Source organism: Diorhabda carinulata, chromosome X (assembly GCF_026250575.1).
Source record: "Diorhabda carinulata isolate Delta chromosome X, icDioCari1.1, whole genome shotgun sequence".
NCBI classification, from domain to species: domain Eukaryota; kingdom Metazoa; phylum Arthropoda; class Insecta; order Coleoptera; family Chrysomelidae; genus Diorhabda; species Diorhabda carinulata.
The window spans coordinates 46,231,052-46,256,866 of record NC_079472.1 but is presented as its reverse complement, the minus strand read 5'-3'; the positions used below and the strand labels follow the sequence as shown (position 1 = coordinate 46,256,866).

At 32.3% G+C, this 25,815-nt stretch overlaps 1 protein-coding gene across 2 annotated transcripts in view; it reads right to left on the bottom strand.

The window, feature by feature from the left end:
- The window catches only part of LOC130900460 (titin-like), a 271,357-nt gene that overhangs the window by 135,362 nt on the left and 110,180 nt on the right, over positions 1 to 25,815 (bottom strand). The window lies entirely within an intron of this gene.

Below are 25,815 nucleotides of genomic sequence, written 5' to 3'. Positions count from 1 at the left end.
GATTTTAGTTTAGTCAAATATTTGGATGATGTATTATATCCTTTATGACTTATACTAATATTATATTTATTGAAATAAATCCACAGTTGCTGTGAATGGGAGTAAATATGGTAAAGAAAAATGTTTTATGTTTAGTTTCTGTTTTGTTTCTTAATTAATTATAATATCTATTTACCCTTTTCTTGTATCTGTTATTAATCTGTTGTTAATCATTTTTTCTGGATCGAATAGCTAAGCATCTAAATTCAGGATCTTCTAGTTGGATAGATCTATGAACTACACTTATTATCACTGAATTTTTTTGTGACTTTGACTTGTTTTTGATATGAATTTGTAGGGTCCTGTTCAATTTGTTTGTAAGTTGTCTTATCATTCAATAATTTCATCATTCAATTATAATCTCCTGACTTATTATATTGGTCTGTTGTTTTACAATTTATTTTCAAAATTACTGATAATGTTAGAAGTACTGATCTTATTTCACTTTGAGTGCCGTTGTTTAGATGATTGGTGTTGTTTTCAATGTTACATAATACATTTGTCATGAGTATTTCTCTGTCACTAGAAATATTTTGTGGAAAATTGAGACCTATAGATAAGAATTCATTCACTTCATCTGGTATTTCAATATCAGTTAAATTTGATTTTATTCCTTTTGTATCTTTATCAATAGGATGTTGTTTCAAAATTAGGTTATCAATTTCTTTGATTTTTCTTGCTTTCCATTTTTTTCTCAACATTTTTATAAAAATTTTTGTAAAATGTTATTAGGAAATAGTTTTCCTATTTTAATTTTTATGTTTATCAATTCATTTTCTAGTTTCCTAATTAGAGTTGTTGATTCTTATCAACTTGATTTTGTGTCAGTTTGTTTGGTTCAAAATTTTACATTGTGATTCAAAGCACTTTCGATCATCGGTTTGAACTGAAATTTTTCACACAGCCATCTGCTAGCACCTATTTAATATTCAACAAAAATTTCTTACAGTTGGATAAAGTATTCAATTAAACTAATGTAAATGGTAAATGCATAAAGTCAGATTTTGGAAGTATAATGTATAAATTGTGCTAGTATGTCACATTTCAATTTTACAAAACTGATTAACTCAGTTCTGCAAATAGCTGATAGTAAAGATTATGACGAATGCGTTACAAAAATTAGTGAAATTTTAACCCTCGAACATTTATTCCATGTGCAGAAATTTTATTTAAAGAAACAAGACTGTCTGCAACTTCAAGAAAGACCTGGAGGGGCGGAGAAGAAGCAAAAAGCAAAATGTTTCAAATAAGAAAGAAGACAGAATGTTACCTCAACATCCCGTTTTATCCCAAATTATACAAGAGTGATTCACTAGTGCTTTCTTAATTTTATAGGCTAGACAATTATTCTACAAAAAACCCATGTGAGTAAAGCAGTTGGGTTGCTTCCGCATTCTGATGAATGATGAATTCTTGAAAACTCTTCTGCTTCCAACCTTAGATACTTGTGTACTGTTTCTTAGATATCACAAAGCGTTGACAATATTATGTTCTGGAATCTTTTTTGGGGTGCTTGAAATGGCACGCTCCAAAAGTATCTGTTTGCCCACACAAGCTTTGAGATCTGTTTGTATCTCATAAACTTATATTCAATTAATAGTTTCTTCTATTTCGAACAAATCTTCGATAATATAAATAGGAGTAAACTACTAAGGGACATGAAATAGATGATGGAAGTGCCAACAAAAATGGCAATGGCAAAGCTAAAGTGAGAGGAGGTTTGACATAGGACACAGAAGTGGAAATAGGGAGGCGCATTATCGATAACGCTTTTTATTTAATAATAGTTCTTAGCAAAATATATAAAAAAAGGTCATAAATAAAAAGAACTGTGATTATTTGTCAATGTATTCTCACTTTATTTCCACACCATTATCAAAACGTCTAAGTAAAGTTTCTTTGCAGCTATAAAAATATAATGCATATTCTTCTTCTTCTCTAGAATTCGTTATGCCCTTTTGAGCGTCAAAGCATTCTTCTTTCATAAGTTTTTCCACTCTTCCTGATCCTTTGCTAGTTCATTTATTTATAAAGTTTCTATCCATCGTCTTCCCTGCTATTTTCTTCAGTTGCTTCATCTCCGCTGCTACTCTGTATCTTTTTGTTAATTACCCAAGTTTCCATATGTTAAGGTTGGTACAGTTAGTTGTTTGTTTTTATGTCTTCTCCCATTTCTTTTATTCTATTCGCTATCTGTATTTCTATATTTCCGTCTTCTTATATTAACTTTTAATTGTTGCAAATGATAGACATAATTCACCTTAAAATGCCTCCATTTTATTTTTGATTTATGTTGGTTCCAATTGGTTGGTTTCAATTTTTCATATAACAGCGCAAAACTAAATTTGAGACAGTTACTATAATAAGAAAAGCAAAAAAGAAGAAATTAGTGATAAACTAAAAAAGACCAAATACGTGATAAGCGAAAGAAGAAAAATAAATTGAGCCACGATAAAAATAGGGGAGTATATTTTTAAAAATTCATATCATATGAACTTGATTTTGCATAACAAAATTAAGATATCACAATTGCTCAATTAAATGATCGATGATTGATACATAGTTATTTGAGAGCTGGGAATATTTATTAAGTGTATACTTTGGTATACTTTGGTATTTTATAGCTAAATTAAAATTAAAATTTCGATCAGCAGACATTCGTGATGCATTAAATACTGTAAAAAACAGTTTTGAACTGATGTAATCAACGGTGAATTCATTACGCATTATATCACATATGTATTACGTAATTTATGTTACCGCTACTCTAAGAAAGGTGGGTCAAAGCCCTGAATGGTCATAATATTTATATTCGTATTTAATGAACGTGATGTGGTAAATGTAATAATGTGTAATGTTGCATCGAAAGTATTAAAAATGATTTTCTCTTCAAATAAATAAATATTGCTGTTGTTATAGAATATCATTAAATCTTTTTGCCGGTGAAAATAAAAATGCTCACTAAGGCTGACTGTCCATGATGCAACTGTTCTGGAACAAAGCTTCCAAACTAGTTGACCTTGCAACAATCAAAATAAAACTTATGTGACATGTTGTGATGATATCAAGAAAAATCATAAAAAGTATGGAAATTTATAGCGAAAAGAAATATTCTTGAGGATGACATCTAACAGTAAATTAGATTACGTAAATAGTGGAATGAGTATATTCGGTAATCCTTGAGACAGGGTTGATGAAGATGTTTTTGCGATGAAAAATTGATGAACAACGACATCTATGGTGTGTTAATATATTTTTCTACAACTGTTATAAGAAATGACGTATTTCTCATAGCTTACTTAATTTAAAATCGACATATTGCTCATGTACGTATGTATGTATGTATGGATTTGGGGTCTCGTGTACACTGCGACCCAAAGGAACTAATGTGTTCTCCTTTCTTATTACGAAACTGGAGAGCCCAGTGTTTACAGCTGATCCATCAATCCTACTCCTTTTAAAAAGGAGTGTAGTGCTCTGGAATTCGATAAAGGTTTCGTCCTCTGTGCAACAAAACCTGCACGCCACATTATCTGCTAAGTCTATCATTTTCATGTGTTTGTTGATGGGACAGTGCCCAGATAGAACTCCTGTTAGTATTCGTAGATTGGTTTTATTTACGTTAGAACATTCAGCAGATCTACTCTGTATATAGTTTCCCAGAAGAGTCTGCTTGTCTCAGCCCTTGTAGGTTGTCCCAATAATTGTTTTTCTCCTGTCTACCTTTTTTCCAGTGTTCTGTAGCTAATACCACAAAACAGTTCGGGTCACATATTGCTCATACTGTGAGAAATATTAATTTCCAAGGAACTTTGCCCATACCATATACTGTCATCTTTAAATACCTATTAACTTATATTGAATACACTGTTTTCACCATCACTACACCAACACTCACAATTACACTGTCTGGCGTGCGTTTCGATAACTAAGTTATCGTCTTCAGAGACTAAAGGTAAACTGTGTAATTGTGAGTGTTGTAGTGGTGGCCTGAACAGTGTATTCAGTATGAATATCACCAACGGTTCCAGAAATTCCAGCTTATTATCAACTTGACAAAACTGCCAAATTAAATTTCTTAAACTTTTCATTGCTTAGACCTTTTTATATATTTTTCTTGATATATCGTCTTGATTTTAGGTGTGGATAGAAAATTAGTTTAAAAAAATATGTAAAAATTGAAGTTTCGACTTTTTTGGGTCTTATAATTAAATTAATCAATAGATCACCTAAAACACGAATTTCAAATAAACATGAAAATCTGTTATCTGTTAATTATAAGACTTCAACTAAATGCGATTCTTTTTATCCTAGAATCAATTACTCGAAACACGTTCTCTAGTAGCAATATTGCAAATTGAATAACATCGAAAATCCAGAACTATCTGTAAAATATTTCTTTCAATTTAAACCAATTGTGATATAAGAATAGAATACTCGTAAGTGAGCATTTATTTTCATCTGAAGTACATACAGTCTCAAAACTCTTGTAGTTTTTGCCACTGTGAGTGGGAAGAAAGATCCACTAAAAAACTAATTTATTAATCTGCATGACTTTATAGAACTTTACCCTGCAGATACTATGATTTTGCTCGAAATGTTAAGATCAATATCTGGTATTACACATGAACACTTCAAAATTCAATATTGTGTGCTGTTGTCACTCACTAAACTGAACTAAACAATTTAGTCCATTCGTTACACCGTCTAAACAAAATTGGATTACTTCAGATTACTTGGACGTGTTTCGTCTGAAATATCTTCTATTCGGCTAAATCTCATCTAATGTTCCAGGGAATTTGAAAAACAAAATGAATCAAACTTTCCATATAATTGGAATAGGGAATGAATCACCCTCGAGCTTCAAGGACAAAGCCGAATTGATTAATGTCCACAAACCCTCAACCCCTAGATGCGCATATTAGATCATTATCCCCTTGTACAAGCAATAAAAATGTATACGAAGCCGTGCGCGCTATGTTTATATTAGACACGTGGCCGGTATTCCCAATAAAACACTTAAATTCTTTCTAAGAGGGATCCGTTGATGGGGTGGATAATATCAGTACGAAATTTTGTTCAATATCTCTATTAAAAGTATATTGTCGAAACATACAGTGAGGAGGTTGTAAAAATCATGATAGGGACAATATTTATTCATACGAAAGTTTAATTAATTAAAATAAATGTGTCATTTGAAGATAAAAAACAATTTTTTTTGTTTTTTTTTCGAAAAGTAAATTACGTAGTGACAGAAACTCGGTACAGCGCGACGCTTTTTAGCTTAATTGTCACCCAGCTATATCCACTTCAATCAATTCTCCTGATTATTGGGAATTGCAAAGTATGTTTCATTTTATGAAACTGAAGGGTGCAGTACTGCTGACAGAATTAGTGCGACAATGATGTTGAGGACGCAAGTCACTACTTAGTTTGGTTGACCGAGTTAACCAAATGATCCAGGAAGAAAGTAGGTAAATTATCCAAAAATTTCCATACGTTTCTTATTTTTTGGTATTAAATTGTCACAATCGAGCTAACTGTGTTCCCGTTGGGTAAAAAAAAGGAAGAGCTCCAATATCAAGCGAATGGCCCTAAAGCTTCTCGCACTTATACTGTATAACAATGAGAGAAACAGTTTTTTTAAACTTATTGGTACTGAAGATGAGGTTCGAGTTATGTAGGATAATCCATCGACCCAACAACAATCAAAGCAATGAATGCACATACATACTCCAAACAAACCAACAATAAGAAAGAAACTGACGCTGTTTTATCGTGTTAATATGTCTCTACGTCCCTTATTTATGGCCTATCAGAATTAAAACAGATTTGGTGTATCTTTTTTTCCTATTTCCCATGCTCTCTTTTGTCACAACTATTTATTGATTTAGATAATATCGTCATTTCCACTTATTTTCACGTTCTCTGTACTCTTTCTTTATTTGACAAGCTAAAATGTGCAATAAATCGGAAATATTTATAAAAATAGGGAACATGAATCACAAAAATTGGATAAACATTCTCCAAATACATTTTCCCGTTTTCTGATTTGTTTATTTTCTAGAAGCCTTAATGTAATTTACCTTGGCGCACCTACTAAATTACCTGCTGCTGGAATTTTATTATATTTAATTGGGTGTTGCATACTATTGCAGTTTATATAGTCTAGACCAAAAGTACATTGACATTTCAATCGATCATATTAGTCGCTCCCAGTCAGAGTCAACATCAAATGCACACTCCTTAGTATCAGACTTAAAATCAAATAATTGAAAATAAATATACTAGGTAAAATTTAATAAAACACATAATTGAAGCCCGCACAAGACATATTTATAGGTGAGTAGTTATTTTAACAATTACAGTTTTCATTTGACTGTTATTGGTAGTGGACTCCTGGATTTCAACAGAAGATTTCAAGAGAAGCTTTTTAGTGCAACCTGGGATCTTGTTAAACAAATTTTGTCGATAAATTGGAAATATTTCACAAAATGAGGACTGTACGACAAAATAAACCGTACGAAGATTGGAAATATATCTTTCTTTGGCTATGCACATCCCGCAATTTCGTATGCCACAAATTTCTATCTATCCATTCTATTTCCTGTCTTTCTTGGTCTGTTAAATCCCTTCCTTCTAAATCTTTGAGGGTCTTCCTCGTCTTCTTCTATTCTGCGGTTGATACTACAATGCTTTCTTCAGCCACCTGTTCTGGTCCATCCTAATCACATGTGTATACCAGAGCAATTAATTAGTCTGTATTCTCTCTGAAGTCGTGTATACTCGACCTCGTATATCTTCATTTCATATTTGCTCTGGTCTGGATATTCAGCACGATTTTCTCAAGAAGATCATTTCCACAGCGTCTATTGTTTCTCCTGTCAACTGTCAGTTGCCAGCACTCGCATCCATACGTTATAATGGGCTCCACTATGACTTTGTATATTGTGTTTAAGTTCATTTTTTCTAACCAAAGCAATGAGTTCAGAATTTATGTATATTTTTTCCCTTGTTGCACCCTATTTCTTATATCTTCTTTTGTTATTACATCTTCCGAAATTAGGCTTCCTAGTTATTTGGATTGTCTACATGGTCTAACCCTATTTAGGCAAAATTAGTATAGAAATAGGTATCCTCGGAATTGAAACAGATAGAATTATAAGAAATATAATAAAAGCAGTATTATGAAGAGAGGTAGATGGAGAAGAAAGCGGAAATATCAAATAAAGAAGATGAAAAAGTTCTTTGAAAAAGCACAGATTGAAATGAAAAGATCAGTAAGACATAGTAAATATACAGAACGTGGAGAAGGAGACAATAAGTAACTAATAGTTGTCGGTATAAAGAATTACTGTTCTGAGGAAATAATAGAATAATGAATTTTACATCTATATGTTTCTTTCCAATCGGTGTTTTCTGTTTTATTCACCTAACTTCATTTAAAATGTACTTACATCTTTTCGGATTTTGTTTCTATTTCTTAATTTAATAATGCCTTTTCAGAACTATAATATGGTTTGCAGAATTTTCATAAAACAATGTTAACTGCGATATTTAACCATTGTATTGACATACAATTTAATCTTGCGGAAATATTCTATTGGTAACAATTGCCAGGAAACTGTTGCATAATAAATGAACAACGTCGTCACGTCTACAAAATGTTTCATTTAATTTTTTTTTTCTACATTTTGTAATACCCACATCGAGGGAATTTATTATAATAATGAGTGAAAATTTGTGTGGATTAACGTTGAAGTAAACTAGATTGGAAAAGAAAGTAATTTTTGGGTTTCTTTTGAGAAGTCACTCATTGCCCAGACCTAACTCGAAATGTTTATTCATGTGCAAGATTTGGCAACAACGGGACCAGTTAGAATATTAAAATCGATTAGTTACCTGATATTGAAAGCAGAACTATCCATGTCAACAGACAAAGTATGACACAGCAGGCAATTTAACATTATTTTTTTTATTAGTTGATAAACAAGATCTAAACGATTTGAGCAAAATTCATAAATTTCAACTAACTATTGGTTACTTTTTTTTAATTTGAAATATGATAATTGAAGATTAAAAGCCTTCTACAAGTTACGGGCCTGGAAACTCAACGTATAGTTTGATAAAAACTTTCGGCGGCTCTTTCATACAGTTTCCTATGTGGATACCTTCTTATTCTTGTAGTATTTACGTTAAATAATTTTATTGGGTTCAGAAACTTTCCTCTTGTTACTAAAAAGGGTTTTCACTAAGATAACAGTAATTGGCGTAGTCAGTAGGATTTTTGCGATTTCTGGAAAGATTTAGGGCCGGTAATAAATCCAATCCTGTAGCACTTACTACTCCGGTAGTAAAAAAGGAAGAAGTGCCGTTATAAGGTTCCATATATTTTAAAAATGGTAACAGCTTTTGTCCCAATCAAGTATTTTCCAACAAAATAAATGAAACACTGCGAAAAATACCAGTACTCGAGAGAATAAAAATAACACAAAACGGAATACTCGACACTGCAATAAAAGAGAGAAATATACAGAGTAGAAAAGCTATATCTATGATGAATGGAATTTTATGGGATCAGACAATATCGAAAGCAACAAAAAGTGAATATATAACAGGATCCTTAAAAGTATTGTAACATATGGCAGCATATGCTAATGATGACCGAAATGCACGTCTGGGGAAGAACAGCGAGCAAAGCCAAAAGGAACAGGAAGTCAAATATACATTAATCGATGACACTAAAACCAAACAAGTAATCTGGAACTTGATATGCACTATTGAAAATTTGTTTAGTAATTTAAAAAAATATGTAGGAAACTTTAACTCAAAACAACTTAGTAAATTTACTAAATAAAATACTTCAGTTCAATTTGAGAAAATCGCAAAACATTTTATAAAATTAACTTAGCGGTAAGGGAAAATTTATTAGTAATTTTACTTTACAATTTTGTAATTTTATTAGAAAGTTTATCATAAGGATACTCGGTGAATTTGCTAATCAGTGTTGTAACTATACTATATTTCCAATTTACTATACAATAAAATATGTACCTTTCTCTGACAAGCTATTATTTTAGGTAGAATGATATTGTTATGATTTATTTCAATACAAAAACTTGAATTTATTTAAAAAAAATGCAAACGTTTCATAGTAACTCAAACACTTTGTTGTAAGTTTACAATAAAACATAGTAAATTGAAATACTAAAAATTTTTCTTAATCCTCAAAGATTGTTATTGGAAAATAACAAACATTTCCGTATAATTCCTAGTATTGCAAAAGTATACCTCATTTTAGTAAATTTTCTCAATTATCTCAGAAAAGTACTGAAATTGTAATTTAATTATTAATTTTAGCCATTATATTTAAAGCAAAACAATGGTAATTTTACAAAAAATGTTCACAGTGTCGTCAAAGTACAATATATACAGTACAGTATATATAAAATTAATCACATTATTTAATTGAAAATTTACTTTGACTATAATTTCAGTCCCCGATGATGAATACATAAGCTCAAAATATATATTAAAAGTACACTCGATGTTTGATTGCCACATTCCCACATTGATATTATTGACATTAATATTTGATATTGCTCAAATGTAAGGGTTGTACTATAGCCCTCAATTTATCTCTTCAAGAAATCTATTACATTGTCTAGTTCTATACTTTTGATTTCTCTTCTAAATTTGCCAAAAAGATGGGTTAGTTTTTAAGTTTTTTAATTCTATATTATTGCTAAAAAGTGAAAATTTATTATCAATAAAGGATAGTTACACAAAAATTAAATTGATTATTTGTTAAAACTACTCCACACATCGGTTTTTTCGTAAAATTTTTTACTAATAAGAAAAAACGTTTCTTTAAATACCTCCTAATAGCTTTTTTTTTCGAATTCATGTACACATGATGTATTTCAATATACTTTCAATTATTTTTTTAAACCTACGTTAAATGCCATTTTTCTTGTGTAATAGATAATTTAATAGTGGTTATATTTTCAAATACACTAATTCACTGATTTTGAAACAATTATATTTCAAATATGGGTAGTAAGAACGCAAAATACAATAGCTGCGAAACATGAATCAACATCTATAAATTTTTCACGTTGTAAACGTTAATATACCGGAAATTACATGGCACCTCGCCAAAAAGACCAACACCAACTGTTTTTATTTCTCATTGCACAAGTTCAACGACCAAGGTGTTCAATATTATTATAATTATGTTTTATTTCACTTTGTGTGATTCGTGAGCGTATAATAATGAGGCATTGTAAGAGATGGAATGAAGATGAAATTTCAATATTATTAGGACATTTCTCAATGTCTTTATCTATGTTGATTAAGTGTCGACTATAACCGCTATATGAGAATTGAATTAAAACAAATTCTTTTTGAGATTGTGTACAATGTGTTCGTTAATTATGATTCTAATATCCAACTTTTTTCGTATATTTTTCTCACGTTTCTTTTGGCCGAAGTTCGGTCAAATTCTTGATATTTGGCTTTTACATACCGTGTGTACACAATTTCTTCGAAATATTCCTGCAAGACAGCCGGCGATTAGTGGCAATAAAGACAGGTATGAATTAAATAATAAAGATTTAGATATACAAAGTTTTTTTGAAGATATTCGAATGTTTAAAAAAGGAAAATATTCAGCAATTTGATAATGCAATCATAATAAGAATTACTGAATTAACTACAGAAAATAAATTTTATATTTATCGAGTAGTCACGGAAGGGGTTGCTGTGGATCATTCACAGAACCGAATAACATGTAAAGAAAAACTGAAATCAGATACAATTACACCACATTAGAATCATTACGTCAAGTTTTGTCAGCATGCAGTTTTAAATACAAAGAACTGAATAAACGGATGGCAATATCTGAATCGTCAAGGATCATTCGATGGCGACAAGATTATTTGCGTTATATAAAAGACTATACCGAAGTTCTACTAGATACATAATTTTTCTAGATGAAACTAGATGGTTTGACAGTTACTATGTAGTAAATTTCGGTTGGGTTGACAATAATAAAAATTGCTGTTTGAATGGGTCATGTTCTAAAGGGAAACATATTATAATAGTACACGCTGGAAGCAAAAACGGTTTCGTGCCTAAAGCTTTATTAATATCTGCTAAAAAAATTGAAAACAGCGCAGCTGATTATCATAAAGATATGACAGCAGAATTATTTGAAAATTGGTTTAAAGAACAGCTTTTACCTAACATTCCACCACAGTCAGTAATCGTTATTGACAATGCATACTACATCTCGCGGCAACTCCTAACCTAACCAAATATTAAATAGTAGTAGCAACAAAGCTAAATTTTAGCATTTATGTCTGAGAAGAATATTCCTATTCATGTCAGCGATCGTAAAAAAGGTCCAACAAACAAAGAATTGCTTACTGTTATTAAAGGTCTAATGTTAGTTAGTTACAAAAATGTAGTCGGTCTTCAGTACAGAGTAAAGAGATTGTAGAACTCGTAAAGAAAGCTCTAGCAGCAGACCACCAATAACTTTGGAAAAACTGAGTTGAACATGTTATCAAAGAAGATGAGTTTGTGAAATCACCCTCTTTACAACTCTACATAATTCAATCAAATGATGACTCTAGTTCAGACGATTCTGACTACCATTATTATTTATAAAGATACTTTTGAATTGAAATGTTCTTTTTTTCGTTTGTTTTATTAGCAAAGAATTCATTTTCCTTTATGTTTTTTACTTTGAAATTTTGTTTTCCAGAAAAAAAAGAATGGGTTACAAAAACGGCTCAGTTCACGTCTGGTACTCTATTTAAACCAAACTCCCTTACAGGCAGACACATTTTACTCGTCTATTTACGTCTTATAATCCAATATTCAGTTGTAACAAGTTAACGATTTATAATAATGATTGTTTTCTAAGTTCCAAGAAGGACTACAATTAAATTCATATGTTTAAATAACGGCGTATAATGACGTCCAATTTATAATGATTTGATTGCCTTTTTTTAAAAGTATTCATAAAAATAATAAATTTATAAAATGAAGTATCTACGCCTATGGAAAATCAAACAAAATTGTCAGCAAGGATTTTTATAATCTGTAATTGATATTGGAAAAGCTATACCAACGGACGTCTTTTTTTATCAAGTATATCTATACCTAAAATTATTAGTATATTGTGATTTCTCTGTGCAAAATAATCAATCGTCAGTAGACTATGATGTATTTGTCAAAAACTGATATTTGACAATGACATGACATAGGTACATTATTGTGTTTTGATTAGCGGTTTGGTACATGTTTTGGTGCTTTGAGAATTTGAACTAGGGCAAAAATGATTTTAACTAGTGATGAAATGTTAATATGATCTGGATATTGGAAGAATGCATTAAAAACGCCTTACCATCAACAAGAATAGGCGGTAACTTACAAAACCAAGCTTGGACAAATTTTTTGGAATGGTTCAATCGCACGGTTTCAATTAATTAAGAAGGGCTTGAATGATTAAAAACTTCTATGACCTAAGAAAATGAGATGTTTCACTGGACACTACCCATACAAAAATGTGAGGAGTATTTCCAGTAAACAAGAACTGAGCTACTACGGTGAGCAAAGAATCCTTGACAAAAACAAAATGCAACCTTAGCATATTTACTTTCAACATTATTATATTATAAAAAAAATATACAAAACCGCTAAACCAAAATGATAGATAAAAAAGAAGTATGATGGTAGTACTTTTCGATACGATAAAAAATTCTATGCAAAAACCAAGAAAATAATGTATTATTATTTTGATTCACCCTGTATTAGAACTACTATTTGAACGCTTTGGCAGCAACAGATCTCTTCATTCTTGAATTTCTCTTACATTGTACAGGGTTGTTGATTTTTATCGGTTGTTATTCGTTATAACTTTTCAAGTAACCCGTAGAACACATAACAACCCTATATTATTATAAATGGCAAAGACAAGCTTCCAAATATGCAATAAAATGAAGGGTGTTCCATTAATAAAAAAATGTAATTTTGATATGGCAGAGCATTCTGTAACACCCTGCAAGATTGTAAATAAGTTTTAAATGTGAAGATTAATGATGACTATAATCGCTCATATTTTCAATTTGATATCTCAAAGAACAAAGGAGGCACTGAACTTAATCACACTAATTAAATATTAGGTGTCAAATGAATTTAGGGAAATTATTAATAATAAAAAACAAGTTTCACAAAAGATTTTGTATCGATGTCCACAACAGTCTTCATTCCATTCTAAACAAGACTCCAAAGTTGCTTCCTTTGTAATTGTTAACTATTTTAGAACAACGATTATAGCTTATTTGTCCTCTACGCCACCACAATGATTTCCTTTGAGGTGTCATTTTATTTTGGGAAATATGAAGAAAATCGCAGTTTAAATACTTCTTTACCAAAAACTCATAACTTCAACTGCTCCATAATTCTAAACTAAATATCGTATTGTCTTCAATTGCCACTTACATATTTTTACGTTTAATGGAGATTTCTATCCATTGCTAATTCTGTTGATAGGTCTTGGAATTATACTTGAATATCTAGATTTCATCTCCAGCGATTACTTCACTCATACAGCTACGCATCCCTAAGAATGCGGCACAACAAATCCTTTTAAATCGCTTTCCGCATTAATACTTATTCGTGGATGAAAACTTTTGACATTATCTTTGCGCAAATCTTTTATTGTACTACCTTAAGAAGGTTTTTTATTGGTATTAAACCACGTAGGAATGTGTTCAGCGTGCGCTAAGATTTCAGTAGGAGTGATTTACAGGATCTCCTCCGTGTGGATGATTTTTAACTAATTCAAGCCCCTTTTTCAACTGCTTCGCCCATGAAACAGTAACACTAGACTCCAACTACAATTTGTGAAGAATTTCTAAGTGTGTTTCACGAGATTTTACTAAAAATTTCATTACGTTACTACACAATGTCACTTATTTCCACGACAGTACTAAAGAAGAGATTTCTTTGCCGGTTCTCGAATTATGACTAAATTTTCCGAAACTTGCCATACATCGTGTTCCAAGCCTTCTTCATTTCGATTTAAACACAATCTAATCCTTTGTTATTGTTTTTAATTATTCCACTAATATATCTCATTTTATAATCATTTTGTTGATAGTTTCAAGTTCAACTTCTAGAAAAACTTATTGAGAGAAACTAAACTTTAAACTTCCGATCTTAACAAAGCACAATGACCAGCGTCTAAAACAACATATTTGATTACTTCCCTTCCTTTTACAGCGCTTCTTGTCGCATTACTGTATTATATTGAAATGGTTTGTCTTTTTATTTGCAATTTGAAACATGAACAGATGCTGCAGTCAGATATCTCGCTTCCGGTATATTGAAGTTGGTCGATCTATACAATCGTTATTTATTAAGTTATGTCATTCAATGGGGCTAACAGGTTCGTCGATTTGAATTATGGTTCATTATTGTCACATTAATAATAATCAATTGAAGATGATACCTCAATGGGGTTGAAGTGGAATTTATAAAACTTATAGACAGACTAAACATATTCAAAATTTATAGCAAGATAAGTTAAAGAGGTTAGAGTTCATAATAATAAATAAGTATTTGATGATGATGCGCCACTGTGAAGAAGGTTGTTTTGGATAACTTAACTATATCACAAAATTTTATGTATGTTTCATTAATTGATACTGTACGATGTTCACCTTACTCAACATTTCTGACGTTCCCCACGCTGCGATTTTTACTCTGTCTGCATTTTGTAAATCGTCGAGCGTGTGTAGCACCCAACAAGTAACAATTTGTCTTGCATGAAGATGATCATGTAAAATTCGATTCAATACCTAAAATTGCCTCAATCGATTAATAGATGCATCTTGAAGCAAAAATTTATTTTCTCAATAGTAACTAACGTACCTTATCACGAAGTCACATTCTGTTCTCTTCTAAATTCGCTATACCAACGAAACAAAATTCCCCGTGAAGGACTCTCATTACCATTTGCGCATTGCAACCGTTCAAGACTTCAGTCTTATCATACTAGCGGTTTGCGAGCGGTTGTGGAGCGGAGCGAGCGCGCAACGAATACGCCGCGAAGACGTCGCAGACGAGCGACAGAAATGCAATGCATTCTTCGGGTGTTTGTAGCGCACAAAACACTCATCGACAAAATGGATAAAAGGTGGTGAGTTCTAGGATTCAGGAAATTACTATTTAGAAAAAAAATCATTATAAATTGTATCTTCAGTGTTACTGTTATCGTCATAAACACTTGGTGAAGAATTAATTGGCTGCAATGAATTAGTCCAGGGTGGCTCTGGACTTGTAAACTATCCTGATCGCTTGGAGCATAGCTGTTAGACATATTCTGGTATTTTTTCAAAACCCCCATGATCTCTATTTTGACATCCATTTTATAGTCTGGATGAATTGATTTTAAATCTTCCACCAGAGACAACGCAAAGTTGTATTCTCGTTCACTTTCACCACTTTTTCTGTCTTTATTCTTCCTCTCGTCCATCCTTTAACTATGTATTCCTTTTTTTCCTCTTCTCATGCCTCTTTTTTAAATTACGATCACTAAATTCTCTGCTTTTTTGGTCCCCTATAACGTAACGATTTTGAAGTTCACTTTGTATCAATATCCGAATCTGCCAATGATGCCATGATGATACGAGTGAACACGAGTGAGCACCTGCACCAAAACGGGTTGGCGTTTGTACACGATAGTACAAAATGGCGACCATGCAGCTATTAATTGCGCGTGCGCGGCGTGATCGTTACGCGCCCACTCAGCTTTGAAGACGCTCGCAATTAGTTAGTATGATAAGGCCCTAACTACTCTGGTTTCATGGTATTTCAAAGTAGTATTTAAGATGATCTACATTAAGGAGGTCTAAAAATTGAAAGTACCAAAAAATATTGCAAAAATACAGTACATACATGATCATACAAGATTTTCTAGTTATAGAAACATTGGTGCAAAATAGATGTCGTATAATAATTATAACATAGTATTTCGAATGCTACCGTGGATTTATTTTATATGATAAAAATTATTTTTAAACTATAGATGATACAAAAAAGACAAATTTAAATTCGGTTCGCAAAGATCTATGAGGATCAATTATTGAAGCAATAATATAAAAAATTTGTTTGCCTGTATAATCAGTTAATTCAAGTAACATTGTACAATGCTTTATGTGTTTACTAGGACAGAACATGACACAACATAAAGAAAAGTTGACGATGTTATTTACAGTGTGATGTGATTGTTTAATATGACACGAAAAGTTTTTGTTAAATTATTTGGCCTTCATTTTGAGAATACATATTTTATTATAGTATTTGTTAAGCCTAAAAAAATAAAAATATGAACTGAAGCAAACAAAGTGCTACTCGAAGTTTAACATGTTTTGTAGTTTTACTCGAATATTTAGATACCTTACAATACCCGATAGGAAACTCTTCCTCGGGAAGTGGTATTCGACCTTAATTATATATACAACTGATACGCATGTAGGGGGAACAATTAATATTAAATTAGACACTAATGACTCCAAACACTTTCTAAAGAATTAACGTTATATTAAAGTATCAGAATTATCACCGAATACTCCCAACTTAATATGAAATGTTGGAATCAATGATATATTTATTGAAATAATTAAAAAATTCGCATCTTATTCAAAATAACACCATATAAAAATGAGTTTTCAAAAATTATTTTCTCTGATTATGTGTATTCATTGATAATTCTGACATAATTCTGGTCATTGTACAAAATAAATTACTGTTCAAGGAATTAAGCTCCTATACAAATTGAAATCTCAGTTAAAACTTGATTGCGCAATCTGTATAAAAATTATCAGTCTACTTCGTTATTAACGCCTATTAGAATAAAAACGATATTCAGTTTAAGTTGAGTGTAAAAGTATCTTCAAACTTCAAATTGTATCGCGACATTGCGGATTGTGGGTGGAGAAAAGAATGTGATAAACGAATACAAAAAAATTATAAAATAAAAACACGGACCAAACGCCTTTCACATGCTACAGATGAAACAACGAAACTTCTCTGAAGAATTCTTGGTGTTATAACTCTCAGCTAGGTTCTAGTTAATTAGTGATGCAGCAGTTAATGCTCTAGCGTTGACCTGCTACGGTAATATAGTTTTGACCAAGCAATGATATGTTGTGGTTATCTAGCCTTGGCTTAGCAAGGATTGTACCAAAATATCATAACGATTAATTTAAACAATTGTATTCTTGTTGCCTCGAGGATTTTAAGAGGAGAAGTATCTAAAAATGGAAGGTGTCTGTTATGTATTTCCCAATACTTTAATAAAATTTACTATCCGAAATTAACATATCAATCCAATTATTTCCTCGGTCTCCTATGTTTCCTGATCTCTTATCTGGTAAACTTCGTGAGTTCCTTTAATTATTCGATTCCGGCTCCTCGAATAAATTTCCTTATCAGTACTTTTTCTGGTTTTTTTCCGCTATAAATTTCTTCGCTGATTGTGGTCCAGTTGACATTTAACGCCTATTTCATCGTTATGCTCTGTTGGGCCTGTAATTTCTTCCTGTTCGTTTCGAATGTCCTATAGAGGCATATATGATCAAGAGTATTATTATACTCCTAATAAACCTGAATTTGGGATCCGTATTCAGTTTAGATTTTCGAACGATTAATCCACAGTCTCTCCAGTCTCTCTGTCCACTATGTTTATAACGTGTTCGTTCAAAGTGAGACCTTGTTCCAATGTCACACCTTTATTCGTCCACTGGCGAACCTAAGTAATTATTTTACGTCCATCAGTGTTCGCAATCTTAGAAGTTCTCAATCTTCCTCATTTAGGTATTATTTAGGGTGATTCATTTTCGGGAATGTACATATAGAAAAAAAAATTTGTTTGGTGTTTGATGAACCTTTTATACTCCTCGAATTCACTTTAGACTTTTTTGTGTAACTCGCATGGTTCACCAAAAGAAGAAAATTTTTTTAAAATACTATGTTGTAACGACTCGTATTGGTGAACCAGTTTCGTCGGTATGCCCGTTAAGTATAAACTGGTGTTTTACATCCTCTTCTTTTTCTGTGTCTGCCATCTCGTTGGTTTCATATATATATATATATATATATATATATATATATATATATATATATATATATATATATATATATATATATATATATATATATATATATATATATATATATACATTCTATATAATATATATAGAATTTTCACCGCGATCTTTACAATAGGTCATGTTAGCATCAATTTTTTTACCGAAAGTCTCTACAACCAACAGTACAAGAGACAGCACTCTGCATTTTTATCTGGCCATTCTGTACACAAAATAGAATAAATGTCTTAGAATTGGCAAGGGACAATTCATAATCTTAATCTGCTATAAAGATTATTATCAATGAATCATTAGTCTACTCAATCATTACATATTCCCACGTAAATAGTAACCATAATTCACAGAAATGAGCCACCGGGTATAGACAATACTGATGCAATAGGTAGCAGATCCCCTTTAAAAAAGAGTATTAGAATTTCCATTAAATTGTAAGGTTTCTCATTATATAAGTCTTCTCTACGGAAGGCATTTCGTCACACCTCACTGATGCCGGATATAGAAAATTGTGAAATGCATTTACAGTTTAAAAAGCTGTAGTTAAAGTACGTTAAACACACTTTACTCGTTTTTGCTTGTTGGGCAATTTTAAATAGTAGAGTCAATAATTTCACTTCCCAGTATTTGTATAGGGTAGGTTCGGATAAGGCCTAAACAACAAAAAATAAATTAAAATGTGGAAAGCTACGAGGGTGGCAGCTTAAGTTTTGAGATGTGGCAACACTGATGTGAATATGTCAAATCGAACATTGTCATTATAACGTTTTCAGTGGTGAATTCCAAAGTTTTATTTTTTTTTATCTTTTTCCTCTTGAACCCTGATCGAACGTAGACCACCATCCATATTTATCTGTGTACCATAGTCTATGTTGAGACGCTGGTTTTCCGAATTCAATCGTGACCGCACTTCGCTACAGGATGAATCTGAATAAATGTGACTTGCCGAGATATTAAGGCATACTTGGGCATTAGTTCCTCTCGCATATATTCAATATTATATGAAGATTTGGTCTCGATCGTTTTGATTGATTTGATCTATATCTATATTGAGCAGTTATCTAGGCGTTATACTGTGGACGGTTTGCCGTAAGGTGGCAGACTAAATTTCCAATTTTACTTGTTGGCCGAATCACGTTTGAGCCCGGGCTTACTTAATTAGAAGGCAGAACACCATCTTACTTTACCACAGCGACCACATTCATCACTTTACTATTACGAGGGTTGCAACATGAGTTTTGAGATTTCCATCGCAAAGTTTAAGATTTTTAATGGTGAACGTACGCAGAACGTATTGTCATACGAGTACTATTTGAGTTGTTTACAGCACTTTAACATGAACAATCTAGCGTCTTTTAAGAATATTTACTCATGGAGTTACCACTTGGTCACCTCTTCATTTTATTCAATTGCGAACATTTCATGCGATTATTTTCTATGATTTTCCCCGTGGATTAAACCAACACCAGTGTGCCAATCAACTCGCTTCGACTTTTGGTGACTTTGGGCACCATTTCGAGCCACCTTGCTTCGATCTCAATTCTGATGGCACTTCGCTACAGGATTAATTTTTTGAACGTCTTCCAAAATCTATGCTGTACGTAAACTGATATTACAACATCGTCATGTGATATATCGTGAGTTTTAGGCGTACTTGGGCATTAGTATACATTTAATATTGTATGAATAATTTCCTGTCAAAAAGATTTGTTCGCGTTGGATACCACCTAATTTGACAATCGCTCAAAAAAGCTCGCGCCTATTGGTACAAAGAAATGATTCCAAAGACGTCTATAAGATCGTGACAGGCTAAACAACAATCGATTGTATGGCGCTTTCAAGCCGAGTCAAATCCAACAGAAGTTGTTCGCGTACGGATAACTGGACATGCCGCCACTGTTCCATAAGAGCAACGTAGAACCTCAATTCAGAATGGTAAATCAGAATTTGTTTGCTAGAAGTGTTCAATAAAATCAGGGAAGCAAATCACAGAAGACGAATGATTCTCCGCCACGACAATGCAAGCTCTCATACATCAGTTAAAACAAAAACGGTTTTGAACAGTCAAAATATCCAATTGATGGGTAATCCGTCGTACAGTTCTTGGCGTTTTCTTATCCTAAAGAAGCGATTAACGAGTTCACATCACATGTTTTGGAGGTAACTCAATCGGAATGAAAAAATGCATCGACTTTTTGGTTCAAACGCAAAAATGTATTGATATGATAATATTAATGGAGAATATTATATAGAAAACAGTAAAGCCATATCCAATTATAAATATTTGTATTCTATTTTAACGATTTTTATACTTCCCTCATCTCAGTAAGTATTTTTATTTCCTCCAGAGTTTTCCCTTCCTCTATTTGGTCAATGCAATGGCAATTCTCGATTTAAATTTTCATTTTTAGAGTCCAGCCAAATTTTTCTTTATAATAAAGTGGCTTATGTGACACTTACGATAAAAAGTTATCGAGATTTGTGGTTTAGAATGAACATTAGGGTCCCTCTACCAAAAAATTACCTAAAAACTATAATTTTAAATTGTGTCATGTTCATTCCACAAATCAAAGACTAATATTTGTAACAAAGACTGTCATGGAAAATAAAAGTGTATCCAAAACACTACTTTACTGTTTTTAAATACAATTTTAACATTAGAGCAAAAAGTTTATGTGATTGAATCGCTCTTATAGAAGCGGCGAAAGATCAATAAACATGTTTATTGCTTTGTTCAATGAAAGGTATGTACTTGACGTTTGATCAAGTGATTTATCACAACAGAACGCAATCATTACAAGTATAAGAATTAAGATACAAAAGCTTATGATGAAACTTATGCAGAAATATTAGTTGCTTTTAATTCAATAGATGCAGATCAAAATTATACTCAGATATCGAATTGTAATTACGAACATAAATAATAGATATATATTTACTGATAATTTATACAGTATACAGAATTTTTCCCAAGAAATCAAATTATTTTAGAAGAAGGTTATGAAGCAAAGCGATTGCAATTCTGTTTATTTTCAGAAGAGTTGATTTAAAAAAACCTTTCATAAATTAAAAATATTTTCTAATCAATCCACATTCACCACAAATGGACAATTCTCAAAACTATTATTAGAGTGAAGACAATCTCCCTATGTGAAAATTCCTACGCCTCAATTTAAACATGTCGTAACTTGTTAAGACTAGCCTCTAATTCTATGAATAGTACAATTGCTTTCATTTCTTCTGATTAATCTCTTTTTGTTTATTAACGACGCAATACGTTTTTCTAATAAATAGTATATGAAATGCGATAAATATTAAATTCGTGTATCGTTTAAGGTATTATTGCAAACAGAAGTTGCAGTAACAGTAAAGAAAATATGTGAAATTGAAGGAGAAGACACATTTCATGAACAAACGGCACAGCACGCTTAAAGATCCTTTACCAGCGTGAGATATTGGGAATCAGTAGAAAGTCAACCTAATACCAGCACAAATAATCGGCCTCCCGTGCACCTTCTAAAGGCACCATATATAAGAATTCGTTGCAAAAAAAGTCTATTCATGCGAAAAGTCTTGTTGTGTTCTAGTGGAATTATGAAGGTTTAGTGTATCCCGGATTAGTTAACCTACAGCGGATTCTAAGACAATGCTAAAGCACATTCTGCGAAAGTTACCCAAAAGAAGATCAAAGCACTTGGTGGTTTTAAGCTCCTACCATATCCAGCTTTAAGTTCAGACCTTGCAACGTCAAATTACTATTTATTCAGATCCATGATGAAATTTTTTAGTGGGAGAAAATTTGAAGCCGCCAATATTATTTATAAGACTCCCTCATATCTACTAAAAAAAATTATAAATACATGGTGATACTTTTAAAATATTACACGCTGAGTCATATCCCAAATATGTGACTTAAACAGAAACACTTTGACATATTATACGGAATATATAATTTTATTCCATAAAAGTTATAATTAAGCCACAAATTTGGTGTTCCACCCATTTTGCCCGTGTCTATCATTCCTATAAGTTTTTGAATAACCTTTGTACATGGTATATCGAATTGCAGTGTTTTTTTCTTAATCATAGCAAACACTTCAATTGTATGTAATATGTCACTACTGTATGAACACACTTGACTCAAGAACATCAAAAAACTCGATATATTCCATACAATAAACCATGTAAAAAAGACAAATGCATAGAGGGAAATCACCCCAACCACAATCCCCGAAACGAAAAAATCAAGCTATCCCCTTACGACTGCTGTTACTACCCGAGGGATGGCATCATTGGAATTGAAGGCTCAATTACAGCCACTGCCCCGTATATAAGTTGCACATGAATAAATTCTACCTCATTACGGTATAATGACTTCTCTATTGAGTTACAGCGAGTGTTGGTAAAGGGAACTTGATGAAGCGACACGATATTAATTTTAAAGTTGTGAGTCCTTTTTGTAAGCAATGAAGCAAAATATTCATAACGCCTTAAGGTATGATATAGGGTACATACGATATCAAAATAATTTAATTTACAAAGGTATTATAGAAACAACGGTTATATTTATAATTAGGACTTAATTATTCGTATGATGATATTTGATCCTCTTCACCGGACTGGAATTACTGAAGAAGCGAAAATCTAGAAGCAGGCTGTAGATGAATGTCCTACCATTTTGATGGGCAGTGATCAAATGACATCTTAAATTAAACCTTGGAGGCACATCACTAACATAGAATAAGGAACGAGTGACTTCAAACATGCAATACTGAATACTGGTACCTGATACATAGAGAGCTGCAGGATGAACTGCGAAGAACACTCTAAAATAAGCAAATTTTTCTTGCTTGGGAAACACGCTTCCAAGTATCCGATGTTATGGAATGCGGTCAGGAGATACTTAGTCTACGCTATAAAAACACGATCATTTCCATTTGCTTCTACACCAAAGGCATAACGACCGAGCTGGTATCCTCTAGACTTATTCTGGAGTACAAAAAAATTCCTACATGAACTGGTGAGGTGCAGGTCAGAGACCATTTCTGTTATAGCCAAAAGTTTCGCTCAGAAAGCTGCTCGTAAAACGGTCTCTACATAGACGGATGGCAACACAAGATATAAACATGCGTGAAATACGACTATTGTCTGCTCTTTTAACCGGGCATGATGATCTTTACTGTTACCTCCATACTATAGGTATGACAAAAATCCGGAAAGCCGCTATTGCATGGTGGAAGAAGAACTTGCAAACCATGTTATCCATGAGTGCCCAGCATTCATGCGTGCGAGGTTTAAACACATAAGCAAGTCTGTTATCCTAAACCTTATTTTACTTGTTGAATGGTCTAAGGTGGAAATGGGCACTCCTAAACACGTCCGTTTAACGCACCAACAAGATATGTTATATGGAGATTAGTTTAGGACTAACATTAAGCTGTTGGTATGGCACGATTCTTTAGAACCAGATGAAAGCTCCATTCCATATTTCATAAAGACTAATTCCATATTTAAAATTTTGAAAATATTTAATTTCCTGTATACTCGTAATGAAGTTTATGAGTCAGTAAATTCGTATCCGACTAACACAACGATTTGGATGAATTCATAATGCATACGTACAGTATCATCGTACATACTCTGTTGAAACTGCTTTACGACATATTCAGGAACAAAGAACAACATAACCTTATGTACTTACAAGTTAAAAGAGGTTATTGCACGAGCTTACTTGACATGTTTTGTTCCATATGAATCGAACGGAGAATGGATAAAATTTTCGAAGCAGAAAGTCGTGAAATAGTGCATAATTTAGGATTATGGCTATGGAAACACATCGTAGTGAGACATTAATTCCTGTTGAAAATACAGAAAAGATTAGACTAGTAGTTCGTAATAGCAAGGACACAGTAAAAAAATAATCGAGCGGGGATCAGCTACTGAAAAGGGCGAGGTTAGATCATACCAAACACAACGAATGTACTCTCGTTTTGCGAGGAAAATTGATATTTACAAGGAAAAACAGTAAATTAAAAAAAACCGAAAGGTTATAATCCACACATTTTGAACGTTCAATTAATATAGGAACCTCAGAGAATGGTGGAGTGAACCATTCTTGTAGCGTGAGTGATTATGTCAATATCTATAAACTGAAATATATTATGCATCTAATAAATTTTGGTAAGAGTTTAGTACGAGTGTTTTGATTTGATAACGTTGCAGAGTTCGAATCCAAGCCCTTATTGGCATTACACATAAAACAAGAGTACTGGAGAAAACTCTACCAGATACAACTAGACACACCTTTTAATACTTTCGTGAGGATTGAAATTCGTCTCATACCACCCATGTTCTTTGATTCCAATGGAACTTATGTGGAGCATAATAGAAAAATACGTATAATAAAGTAGGGATCAAGGATCAAAGCCTAGCGCTTAGCAGTAGTTCATGAAGGGTGGGAAAACGTCAAAATAATTTAAATCTGTTGATTTTTATGACGATAAGAACTCAATCAATTACAAAAAATGAAAACATGAGACCAATCTCATCCGAATTAACCACCTCAAGAGTGTTTTCATTATTAATGAGTGAATTCTTAGAGTTGAAACAGTGAACTTAATGATTTATAGATTGCAGTTTATTGTAATCGAAATGTTAACTTGAGATTAAGCCCCATAAATGAGTCATGTTGAACAATTTAAAGAAAACTTTTTGCATTTAGCGAAGGAAAAAGTTTACTGAAATATATTTTTATTATACTTATCTGAAAACAGCATGTTTTCATATGTTTTTACAAAGACCTAAAGGTGGCATTTTCAGAACAGCGTGCTGTTCTGAAAATTTCTCCCATTCTCTGTTTTACCCTGCACTAAATGAAAAAATAATAGTAACATTTATTGTACAATTTGTATCATTGAAAAGTTTTAGTCCCTTTGGTATTTCGTTCTTTAGAACTAAGGATGTTGAAACGGACGATTCGGAGATGTTTTGATTCCTGATGAAATATCGCAGAGCTGGTAATTTGCAAGTTAGAAGAGTTAAACAATTTTTGAGATACTTCTATTTTTTTTTGTATGGATTCTCCTATGTACCTTTGTGCTACGTTGAAAAAACGCCATCCTCCGTATCTTTTCAGATTGAGCAAATCAGCGCCGCTTTCCACCAACCGAAGATCGGTTGCCGAAGAAAGTCTTAGCCCATCTACTGTATATTTTTCGGAATTTTTCAGTTTCAGGTATTTCGCAACAAGTTTTGGCACAGCGTTGATGTTATGGCATCCAACATGTTGGGCGTAGCACCCACGATTTCGATATGCTACAAATAATCTTCTGCTGTTTATAATTTTAGGCCGTAGATCTGCACATTTACGATAAATCCCTCATTGGTACTGGTAAAACTTCTTGAAATATGATTTTTTCCATATCGCAAAAACAAAACAATAAAGTGCAAAAAATAAAATCACTTTGAACTTTTTGATATATAGCCAACAGCTTCAAAAAAGCAATAGTTTTTGGATATTTTGTAGTGCCAGCAATTTCTTTTATAGCTAAACACCTTTTCGACATTCAGAACCAATTTCATAACGTGAAAGATTTCA